The sequence below is a fragment of the Acomys russatus genome, chromosome 3 (genome assembly GCF_903995435.1).
Source record: "Acomys russatus chromosome 3, mAcoRus1.1, whole genome shotgun sequence".
Lineage (NCBI taxonomy): Eukaryota > Metazoa > Chordata > Mammalia > Rodentia > Muridae > Acomys > Acomys russatus.
Window position 1 is genome coordinate 31,551,873 of NC_067139.1, and position 12,529 is coordinate 31,564,401.

A 12,529-nucleotide genomic window follows, 5' to 3' on the forward strand; every position below is an offset into this window, starting at 1 on the left:
TTCACTACAACTGTTTACTGAGGACACATCCACATTGCAAAACCAGTGCCCAGTCCTCCGGCCTTCTTCGCCTGGCCTCTGAAAGATCCTCAGTACACACAACTATTTTTGTTTTATACTCAATACATGTTTTTCTCCCATGTTCTTACAAAAGCTTCTCCTCTCTTAACTCTCTGGCCATCTCTTCTCAGCCTCTTTTTCCTGTATAATTAACCCAAACACAACATTTTCAAGTTTTCTTATAGATATTATAATGATAAGGGGGGAGGAGGCTAGCGCACCTGCTTAGCATACACAAAGCCCTGGGCTTGATCCCTAGCATCATGGAAGTGTAAAGCACTAGCGTACACCTGTCATCCCATGCTCAGGACTATGAGAGAGAGACAGAGACAGGGACAGAGAGAGACAGAGAACTCAAAATTTAAATATGAGGCAGTGTGTATTTCAGGAACTGTCATTTATTGCTCATTGTGACCTTGTCATTACTATTTTCAAAATCACTTACATTACTCACTCATTGTGACAATAAGCAATCACAGAGTGAGCGGAAGTGAGACTCAGACCAGCTTTGCCCTGCAAATATGAGTTTCATTTTTGCTTAAGAATGTAGACTCTCACCATATAATAGAGAAACCAGTGTTCCGACTAAATATCTTACGCCACCAAGTGAAACCTCCAGAGCCAGGGATGGGTTGCATCTTGTTAAGCCATTGGTCAGAGGTGTATCATAGACACCCCTAAAGATCACAGACTATTGTGAAGGCTGTTGGGTTTTCTCTATAACCTGATAGTAAGACCTATTTCTGAAGACACAACTTATTTACATCATCAGACACAGAGAAGTCAAGCTAGTGTCTAACTAGCAACTTCACTACTCCATACTGACTAGCATTCATGTCGCTAGAAGGTACTTAGCAAGCTATCAGAAAAGAAGAGTAAGCATCACTATCACCCATCTGCACATTCTGTGACCTACAACAGAGACCTGCCTGCAAGACAGATGGTTGCAATAGTGGCACAAATGTTACCGGAGTAACCAACAACATTTAAAATTGGATTTAAAGCCAACTCCATGAGATGTAACCCATACTTGACACTGCAAAAGTGCACAGAATCTGAGACTAGATAGGTCATTGCCCCAGGGGGAACCTACGACTATTCTTCTGCCAAAGAAACAGAGCGATAAAATGACTCCTAGTGACACACTGTTATATTTGTAGGGCATCACTCAGCCCTCGTCAGAGAGAGACCTACAACTGTGCAATGTGCAGAGAGTGAGAAACCATGAAGCTCTAGGTCCTAAATGGGATGTCTTTATCAAGCTCCGCCACTCAGGCCTCAGGGAATCTATGGAGAGGAAGAAGAAGAAAGATGACAAGAGCCAGAGATAGTGGACGACTCCAAGGAAATAGTGTCTCCCGAGCATGACAGGAGGGATACAGGTATGAATTTACAGAGACTGTCACAGGAAGCCAAAGACCTGCACAGGTCCAAACCAGACAAAGATGCCAGCACTGAAAAGATGAAGTAGACACAGAGTCCTACTGCTAACCAAGAAGCTGTTTGCAATTGATACCTGTTGGGAAAGGAAAGATCAGTTTCCTCCAACAAAGTATAACTGGTGTATAAACCACACTCCAGGGAAGGCCCCAAGCCCAGGAGTAGCTGGACAACACAAAATAGACTCTGTGGGGGTTTTTTGTATACTTTTTGTTTTGATTTGATTTGTTCTAGCTTTTTATTGGTTCCTTGTAAGTTTCACATTTAGCACCCGAGTTCCCCTCATCTCCCTGTCCCCTCATATGCACCTTACACCCTTGCAACCTCCCCCTGCAAAATAAAACACACACACACACCAAAAAAAAAATTCATCATAGAAGCTATAGTTTGTCACAGTGTGCCCCACAGTATATCCCTCTGTCCATGCATCTTCGCTTGTAAATATTCATTGCAATGTGTCGTTGGTCTGGTTTGAGGTCTCTGGCTTCTTTGACACCATCAATATTGGATCCTTACGGGGACTCCTCCTGGCCATCCTGTTGCTGCCCTGTGTCATGAAGGTCTCTGGCTTTCCCATGCTGAGCTACATGGTGGTAGGTGGGGCTCTGTGTGTCTATGGTCCACCCTTGCTGTGGGGCAGAGGGCAGGTCTGTGGGCATCTTTCCTCACCCAGTATGGTGAAACGTACGTCTCTGGCTGACTTCCTCCCTGCCCGCCTGCTGTGCTGCCTGGACTCCCTTTGCTTTGATTTGATTTTTAAGTGTCTTAGGCATAAAATACCTTTGGCCACCAAGCCAGGAATCAAGCTAGGATGAACAAAGGACTCCGGTCTGCTCTGCCCCTGACTGATATAAGAACAATGCCACCAATAAGGTGTCTCTTTGCTCATTGCAAGGGGTGTTGATTTTTTCATAGGTTGTCTGTGTTTTAGTTTGTTTGAACTTTTTGTTCTTTTGTTTGTTTTTGTTTGCTTCCCTGTTTGTTTTAAAGAGAGGGGGAGGGAGAGAGTGAGAACATGAAGTCGGGTGGGTAGAGAGGTGGGGAATTCTGGGAAGGGTTGAAGAGGGGTAGGCTATGGTCAAAATATATTGTATGAAAAAAGGTGAGTAAATTTTTAAACAGAATATGAACTCTGAAGTCCTCTATCTCCTCTGTTCAGATGGAAACAGGGAAAACTTCAGACTGTATGAGCTGCAGTAAGTCCCTAGCCTTCTGTGCATCAGCTTTCTCACCTGTAAAATGGAGTAAGCACCAGGGCTGGTCTTCTAGAGTTGTCCAAGTGATTGAGGGTGTACATGTAAAATAGAGTGCCATAACTGTCACCCACTGAGGCTGCTTCTGTTGTTACAGTGACAATGGAGTTTTCACCTGCATACTCACCTATTCCAAGGTGAGAGTAAAGGATGCTGACCTGCACATACAATTCAAACTTAGGATTGACAAAGTCAGCATGATTTCTGGACCCTCACAAATGAGCCAGTCTTGACTGCTGCCACACTGCTTGCAAGCTGCTTTGGAAACTCATAAATAATGCAAACACAGAAAGAAGAGAACCAGAGTGTCACTGACTTCCTCGTCTGTCCCAGTGACAATCATTCAGTGACAGAGTTGCTTAGCAATACTTAGGCACTAGCCCAGGGGCAATGGACATCTCGGTAGAGTTAGAATGAGAGAGGCCTGTGTAGTCACAGATAATGAAAAATTCTAATGCTTTACTAGGCTCCCAAGACGCTTAGCAGGGACAGTGGCAATAGGGTTACTGAAGGCAGGGAAGGGGAGCCTGGAGCTGGGAGCCTGGAGCTGGGAGCCTGCTCAGAAGTGACGGGCACTGGCTGCCTTCCAGAAGACCCAGGTTCCATTCCCAGTACCCCGGTGCTGTCTCCCAGACTGCTAGAACTCCAGTTCAGAACTCCTCTGCGGGCACCAGGCACACATGTGTTGCACAGACTTCAGGAAAAAAAACATGCGCACATATTACAAAAAGGGAGAGCAGAGAGAGTGGCAGGGCACTTAGCTGAAAGAATTACCAGGTCCTACTTACTGAAACACTGAGAAATAGGAGAGGGAGGAGAAAAAGGGAGAGAGATGGGGAAGAAAGAAATTATTCTCCCTTAATACACAAACCTTTTCTCCTATTATTCCTCACAAATTTTCTTCGAGGAAAGAAAAAAATCCATTAAATGTCTGTGTCCTTGCGTTGATAATCTACTCATTCACTATAGTTAAAATCCGACCTGCCTGTCTCTTATCACTTTGTAACATATTTAGAATTGTAAGTACCAGGCTACAGGTGACAAAAGGACAAGTGTTTTCATTTGTTTTGAGTTATTTTTCTTTTTTTTTTTTTTTGTTTGTTTTTTGTTTTTTTTTTGGGGGGGGGTTCTGTGATAAAACACCATGACCAAAAGCAACTTGGGGAAGAAAGGGTTGATTTAGTTTACACACCCCAATCACAGTCCATCACTGATGAAAGGCAAAGTAAGAACTCAAACAGATCAGGAATCCAGAGGCAGAAACTGATGCAGAGGCCATTGACAAACATTGATTACTAGTTTGTTCCCATGGCTGGCTCAGTTTGCTTTGCTATCTCATCCAGGCCAACCTGTCTGGGGGGGGCGGGGGTACCACCCACAGCACCCCTTAATCAGTCATTAATGTCCACATCAATCATTAATGAAAATAATGCTCCATAGACATGCCTAAAAGCCAATCTGATAGATTTCTCAATTGAGGTTCTCCCTTCCTAGATGACCCAAGATTATGCCAGACTGACCAAAAACTAACCAATACAAGAAGAGGGATGCCCTGAATATCCTGATTAAATACAGTGCCATGGGACATCGTGCTGTCGAATCCCTAAGCTTATTTTATGTGAGAGAACAGACCTTGGGTGGTTAAGACACATGAGCAAACAGACATACCCTGGTAACTCTTCATGCACTTTACTATAAGAATGTGGAAGTCTGGTCCCCTCTCTCAGAGTTGGGGATAGAACTCAGGGCCTTGGCACATGCTACCACTGAGGTTACACCTCCAACCCTACAAGTCTTGGAGCTGTGTCTTAAAACTTAGAATTTCCCAGAAGTTCATCCATTGATATTGAAATTCCAAGAGAGCCAACAGCAGTCACCCAGAGGATATGTCATCAGACTGATATAAAAAGACACTGTCTTCAACCATTTGGCCAGTGCTGCCAATGTACAAGACTCCACTGATGTGGGTCATGTCTGTAAGTGATGTTTTTCTGCTGTCCAGATGTATCACCAGCTCTCAGGGAATCTTCAGAGTGAACCTAGAGGAGCTGGAAGCTCATCGTCCTTCTGCCATGACCTCTGAGGTCTTCCGGAGAACCCCCGACTTTGCACTGTAACCCTGCCCTAACACATAATCACAGCGCTCTGAATGCTGACTTGTGTGTGTGTGGGGGGGGGTGGATCTTAAGTTTGTCAACAGCCTGGATAGCAAATTCCAGACTAGCCTGAGCTACACAACAACACCGTGACTCAAACAAAACAAAACAAGTTCAAAACCTAAGTGTGACCATAGAAATGCAGTGCCCAGCCTTTATATCAGAGTGTGACTTGTTCAAGCCCAGCGGAAGGCCTGTGAGGCACTCAGTGGGACAATGCTGCGAGGTGCGCCAACCAGAGTTTGGTCTTTGGAACCCACAGGGCAGAAGGAGAGAAATGGTTCTCTTTTTTTTTTAATATAGTTTATTAATTTATTCATATTACATCTCAATTGTTATCCCATCCCTTGTATCTTCCCATTCCTCCCTCCTTCCCATTTTCCCCTTACTCCCCTGCCCTATGACTGTGTATGAGGGGGACCTCCTCCCCCTGTATATGCTCATAGGGCATCAAGTCTCTCCTTGGTGGCCTGCCAAGAAGAGATATGGTTCTCTTAAGTTGCCATCTGACCTGCGCTCACATATCACAATACTCACACACCTACATACACGGGAAAGACAAATGAATGGAGGGATCGATCTACAGTCATCAGTCAAAGCAGGCAATGGTGACTATCAGAAAACACTTGAAGGACAACCAACTACAAAGAGGGGAGCATAGCCTATTTGAATTGAACCCCTTTCAATTTTTCTTTTAATTAAAAAACTTCCCACGAGTTTATTACATAGACTGCTCTAAAGATCATGATCCAGGAGTGCTGCAGTAGGGACTCTGTTGCCTGTGCTATTCCAGCTTCCTGCCAGGTGAATTCAGAGGCTTCCACGGGAAAGGCCTGTGCTCAAGTCTTCAAATCCGTTTAACGAGGCATCATGACCGAATTTGGCAAGCGTTTTCCCCTGCTTCTTTCCCACCTCAAACTGTTTTGATTCATTTGTGAGAAATTTACTTTTGCCAATTGAAAAGCCCTTGTGTGGCTGCCAGTCACTAGTCTCCCCTCTGACACAGCCATTCAGCCAGACTAAATCCAATATTGACATTTGTATCTTAGGGGAGAAGAGGTTAAGCGCTGGAGGAAAAGCAGCCAGAGCCCTGCCAAGCACCAAGTCGCAAGCACTGCCAAGCACCAAGCCACAAGCACTGCCAAGCATCCAAATTAAGCTGTGGGCTGGATGTGAGGGGACCCTGGCGACCCGGGGGGGGGGCTTTGATCACATCCCGGGGTCCTTGTTTCCTAGCTAGGCTGCCCCACGGAGGGTATTTGATGCTTTCTGTAGCTATCCTTAGCAGTCTGATCAAAATTCTTTCTAGTGCTCAGAAATGGTTCTCTAATGCCGTCATCTCTGGATGTTTCTACCGAACTTCTCTTTCTCTGGCATTAACCAAAAAAAAAAGTGCATTGCAATCACTTGAGGGTCTGTCTATGTCTAGCCCTCCTGCTCTTGGATTCTAACAGTAATAGGGAAACAGTCCATTCTGTCCATTCTTTCTATGCAGGCTATGCCAGGTAATTAATTAGTTGCCCTCCACTTGCACTCGAGGAGATGATCACACTTTGATGTGTAATTGATGTGTATTGCTTACCCAACTCAGCCATTGCTGGAAAGGGGCGCAGCCATGTTCTCTTAGTAAGAAATAACAAAGTATAGATTGAGTCACAGTGGAGTAAAATAAATATTTGCAATGGAATCAGAAATTAAATGTGAATGTGCAATAGTGGCTGAAGATATTAATGAAATTTGAGGCGAGACAGTCGCAGAACTTGTTGCAAATGAAAGAACAACTGGGTGTTAGCGGCACCCAGCGCCTCACATCTGCTTTCATTATCCATCCTTCCCCCTCAGGAAGATGTTAGTCTCTCAATGTTTCTTACAGAGTTACAGAGAATACACAACCTCTAAAGCCTTCTACATTTTTTTTCTTCTTCACTGAAAGCATTCTCTGATAGATATCAACTATGATAACATGGAATTGCTTAGTGTCTCCGCCCCCACCTCCTGTATATGTGTGTAGTGCTTGGATGTGTTCACGCGCGCGCGTGTGTATGTGTGTGTGTGTGTTGTGCAGGTGTGGGGGGGTGGGGGTGGGAGGGTGGGGGGTATTTTAGATCAGCTACTGCTCTCCACTTTATTGATGCAGGTTCCTCACTGAACCCAGACCTTAAAGATTCCCAATAGTCTATTATGCCAGCTTGCCTGGCGGGATCCCTTGTGTCTGCTAGGCAAGGGCTAGGATCACAGTTAGTGCCTATGCCTGCTTAGCTTTCACATGGGTGCAGGAGGTCCGCACTGGGGTCCTCGTAGAAGCACAGCAAACACTTAATTCAATGAGCCACCTCCTTAGCCCCATCCCAGAACCTTCTTAAGAACAGATTCTTACATATATTGCTTTTTAAAAACATTGTCTTGGGGCCTGGTGCTGTGGTGTATGACCCTAACTCCAATACTTGAGGGGCAGAAGCGGGCAGATCTCTGTGAGTTTTGAGGCCAGCCTGTTCTACATAAAGAGTTCCAGGACAGCCAGGACTACACAGAGAACAGAGAAACCCTGACAACTGGGCAACTGATGGAACTCAAGTTCTACAGAATTCTAACAATTATTACACATTCCTATTGTTTAAACAATATCCCCTTCAGATCAGACCGTGGAAACACATAACATAGTTGCACCCTGTTAGAAACGTATTTATATAGCAATTTAAAAGCTACTTCCAATTACCTTTGAAGGAAAAGTTCCTGCCAGTCACTTTCCTTCTTCACTTTTAAAGAGACAGTGTTTCCTCTCTTTTCCTCAAACATCTGGCTTTTGCCCATGGTGAATCTATCTCTACACACTGGTTTCCCTCCCCAATAATAACCATGTCGATTTCCCATGGCTTTTGTATTCAAGCCAGGCATGCCAACACCCTGTATACACAGCCTCTAGGCTCCCTTTCCTATCGGCCTTTGACTGTCAAGGCCCCGTAAGCCATTACTATATAAACTCGATGGCAATGCTACCAGCTATTCACCACAATTTTGCCAACCCCACAGACCAGTCTGAAACACAGAGTACCGATAATCTGCAAGTCAGGAGCAAGGCTACACTTAGGCTTCTACAGCACTGAAAATGCCATCTCTGTTCCACCTCCCCGAGTGGACAACATCAGGTTGCATGCAAAGATCAGAGGTTATAACTCCTGCTGACTCTCAGCATTGGAAGGGAATCATTTGCTAAGCCGATAGAGTTTGCTATGGAGTCACTTGACACCAGTGACTAGGAAAGTTCATTATCAAAGGATATTTATCAAAAGGTTAAAACCATGACTCTCATACACATATCTCATGAGCCGCTGTTTAAAATGTACTCAGCACATTAATGGGTTGAACCGTGGGATGGTGGCATAAATAAAATGACGAGGAACCTGCTACACCGACCACACTAGGCATGGTCCCGGGAGGAGTGTCCTGGACTATAGAAAACAACCCTAGGAAGCCTCCACAAGGGAACAAAATGCTAACTTTGAGGACTAGATTTCCTAAATGACAATTACAATTCTTTTCAGGGTTACAGTCAGCATATTGCCCACTGTCTGAACCTTTAGTTAATAATAATATCAAAGTCAAACAAAGAAGCAGTCCTCGTGTGGTTAGACAATACTGGGATGAACATTTTTCACCACACACACACACACACCTCAGATGATACTAAGAGTTAGGTGGGCACCAAAATATTTTTGATCTAGTGCCATTAAAATCTAATAGAAAAGGTTATCTTTGGCTATTTTAACATAGGTTTTTTTTTTTTTTTTTTTTTTTTTTTTTTTTTTACAGAGAATCTTAAGCAGACATAGTGTAGACTAGCAGGCCCAAGGCAAAGGGCAACACTAAGAAAAGACTTTGTAAATGGAGAGTTGTGTCAAAATAGATGTTAAAAAGGTCACATCAGTAAGAGACATTATTTAATTTTACTGGTGACATATAACTAAGACAACATAAGGCATAATAAGCCAATAACAATTTCTTAATTGACATTCAATTTCTTAACTGAAGTTTGACTTTAGCCTTTAGTCCATCATACTGAAAAAAAAAATTAGGTCTATTATCTGGTGGATACATCTGCAAATATTAGTAAAAGGTGCACACCAAGGAACCAGTTAGTAACTCCTGTGCTCCATTAAACATGTAAGTCTGTGATGATCTCTTATGAAGTTTACAACTGGAAGGGAAAACAGATGACCAACATGAATCACATTCTACTGTAAGCAGTAAAAAGGTGTAACTGTGGTCAGAAGGGAAGAGGTGAGAACTGTGAAGTTCCTAGGGAAGACATGAGAATCATCAGGCTCCTGAAGAGAATTAACTGTGAAACTAAGGTGAACAACTAGAAGGGGAGAAGCATCTTCTGAGAAGATCAGTCACTGCATCCCCACAGCCGTGGCCATCTGAGTGCAAAGTGCAAGGGAAGCGCAGATACTGCCAGGGAGGCCAGGATACCACCTGCAGGACTAGGGAGGCCAGGATACCACCTGCAGGACCAGGGAGGCCAGGATACCACCTGCAGGACTAGGGAGGCCAGGATATCACCTGCAGGACCAGGGAGGCCTGGATACCACCTGCAGGACCAGGGAGGCCGGGATACCACCTGCAGGACCAAGAAGGCCGGGATACCGCCTGCAGGACCAGGGAGGCTGGGATACCACCTGCAGGACCAAGGAAGCTGGGATACCACCTGGCAGGCCCAGGAGAACCTGTGAAGACAGCCCTTCAAATCCCTGTGGAGACAAGAAGAATGTCTGTCTCCAATTTTCTTTCTCTGCCTGGTGTGGTGAAGTCACAAAGACTGCTCCTTACATTTTGTGTATTTTCATCTGCATTTCCCACAGATTAATCAATCATCTCAGCATGGACTCTCAAGAGTAAATTCTTGCAATCTTCCAACTATGAAATGCTCTATAGACTGCATAATTTTAAAGTTTATAAGCTTGCGTATCTAGAACAGGTGGGTTGCGACCTCTTTGAGGGTTGTATTTTTTACATTTATAACAGTATCAACAAAATAATTGTATGGTTACAAGTCACAGAAACATGAGGAAGACGGAGAACCACTGGTCCAGTGTGTGGAGGGTGCACCAATGTTTGTTTTGAAATATACCAGAGGGATCGCACACGGAGCATTCAGAAATATCATGGCTTTGTATAAGTAACAAAAAGTGCATTAAACTAGCTCTAATTCCTGCTCACGGCTAGTGCCAGAGAACAGTCTCTGTAGAATAATGTCTCAGATATTCAACGCTGGTTGAGTGAGTTGATCACTCTCTTGGCTATAGACACAGGGTGCACAGCACATGCAGGAGGGTAGAGACAGGCTCTGCTCTGTGTCCAGCAGCTGGGGCCGACCATAAGCTGAAGTGGAAGTTTCTGGTTTCTTTAAAAACTCAGCTGTGCCATGTGAGGATTTTCCAGAAACTGTCTTGTGACAGGGTAGGCACATGAGAGGTCTCATGATGTTTAGGAAGGATTGTAAATAGAGCCCCACAGACCGTTGGAAAGAGCTTGTGCGTTGCTACATCATGCGATGCTTTGCTGGCCTTTACTGGTTTTTACTTCGCAGAGAGAGATGCTCCAGGGAACAACTTCTGGTGCTCTGGCTGACTCTGGCCACTCCCACTGACTCATGCTGACAGGGCAGAACCGTGCTCTTTCTGCTGCATTGTGCCACCCTCTACAGATTCGTATTGCTGTTTGGTGTTGGCTGTTGGACTAGACTGCTGGCATCCCGACAACACACAGTGGAACTGGCCCAAGGAACTACACATAAACAGGTCCACAAACTGTTTTTCCTATTAACGTTCTTTCTCCCCTTCCTCAGGTCGATGCATTAGGAGTGACGTTGGAGTGTTTAAGAACCCTAAATAAAGTAGGTTTTGAAAAATCTAAGCCTACAGTGAGCTGAGCGTCTCAGGTCTCCACATTACTCATCTGCGACTAGACTAGATGCTGGTTTAACTGTTTCCGTAAGACAACAGACGTAGGATCTAGCACTAACTAACTGCTGCCTTTTTAATACGATCTACTAGTCAAGAGGAGTCAGCAGGCTTAATCAGATTCAAGGAGTTTGAAAGCAGACCAAATCCAGTGATGGGTGTCACTAGTTTCATTTGTGCCCTAGTTTCATTTCTGTTGTTGTGACGAATATGATGACCAAAAGCAACATGGAAGGAGAAAGGATTTATTTGGCTTGTAATTCCAGCTCACAGTCCATGACTGAGGAAAGGCAAGGCGAGAGCTCAAAGTAGGAATTTGGAGGCAGGCCCACTTACAGTTACACACAGCATTACCTCTGGCCAAGGAATTTACCTCACAGCCAAAGAAGCATAACAGGAACCAGAGAGGGCGCTGCTTACTGGCTGGCAGGCAGGTCTGTGCTGGCTCAGGAAGACTTGCCCAGGGAGTGACTCTGCCCATAATGAGCTGTACCCTCTTACATCAGTTGACAATCCAGACAATCCCCTACAGATATGCCCGCAGGCCAATATGATCTGGGCAATTCCTCAGTTGAGATTCTCTTCCCTGAAGAGTGCAGGCTAGATCAAGTTGAACAGTTAAAAGCTAAGCAGGACCCATGCAAAAGTGCATGGCCATAATTCACAAGGGGCTGCTGTTGTATCTACTGACCGCAGACTACGGGAGAATCTGGTAAGCCCCCTCTGCAAATTTACCACGAGTTCTGGGCAAACAAGCATCTCACAGATTGAATCTCTACCACAACATCTCTTTGCATTTGGGATTATTGAAATAACAAGCCACAGCCACATGTGAATGTGCTTGGGTGCCAAGGTTTTAAAAGCAAATCAACTTTAATTCTATCCCACATAGAACGATCAGATGATTATTGTTCATACTGGCCCTACTGGACAGGTTCCAGATAACAGACACCTCTTCATGTGCCTGGAAGCACAGAGCCGTAGGGAAGAGCTGGAATGTGAGGCTGTGTGTCGCTATGTGATTTGAGTCCTGTACAGAAGAAGAGCTGGCCAGCGGGTGAGCTGAGGTTGAAATCCTTAGGGCTGTCTGCTTACTGAACTGTGTCTACCAGGTCTGTGCTCATAATTCACTCAAAAATGCTTCTAGCCGCACACCCCACTTCTGATAGGATCTGTGACAAAGGACCAGCAGGCACCCTGTCAGCGTTAGCCTCTAATCTGCTGCAGAACAAGAATTGGGTTGTACTACCTGTGGCAAATGCATGGGTGAAAATGCGCTTTACCGGATGCATCTGAGAAGATCCCAGGCAATCCATACCCTGCTGGTGAGTCCCCCATGCTTCGCCCAGCTGCTGCAGCAAGTCAAACAGTTCTAAGGGGCCCCAAGCCTTCTCACTCAGCACTGTACTTCTCTAGCCTAGCCTGTGAAGAGCTGGTGCCTGGACAACATGAATTAGTTTATTCCTTCCCATTCCCAGTCGGTGGAACACAGCTGAGCTGCTTCTTGCACAGGGGAAGCTCCTGCTTGAACTAGGCTTGGCATCTCACCCCAAGAACCTCACTCAGGGGCTGACTATTGCTCTGTGTAATGAGACCCAGCCTGTGAAATTCGGCCTGTTGGGGTGAGGCTTATCGCTGGACCAATAAGTGGGTGTGG

The 12,529-nt window shown here is 45.0% G+C and overlaps 1 non-coding gene across 1 annotated transcript; it reads right to left on the minus strand.

Moving 5' to 3' along the window:
- Positions 1-2,256: 2,256 nt before the first annotated feature.
- LOC127187264 (small nucleolar RNA SNORA48) lies at positions 2,257-2,399 on the minus strand. Its single transcript, XR_007830425.1, has one exon. It is a non-coding gene; the product is annotated as a small nucleolar RNA SNORA48 (small nucleolar RNA).
- Between the last annotated feature and the right edge of the window lie 10,130 nt (positions 2,400-12,529).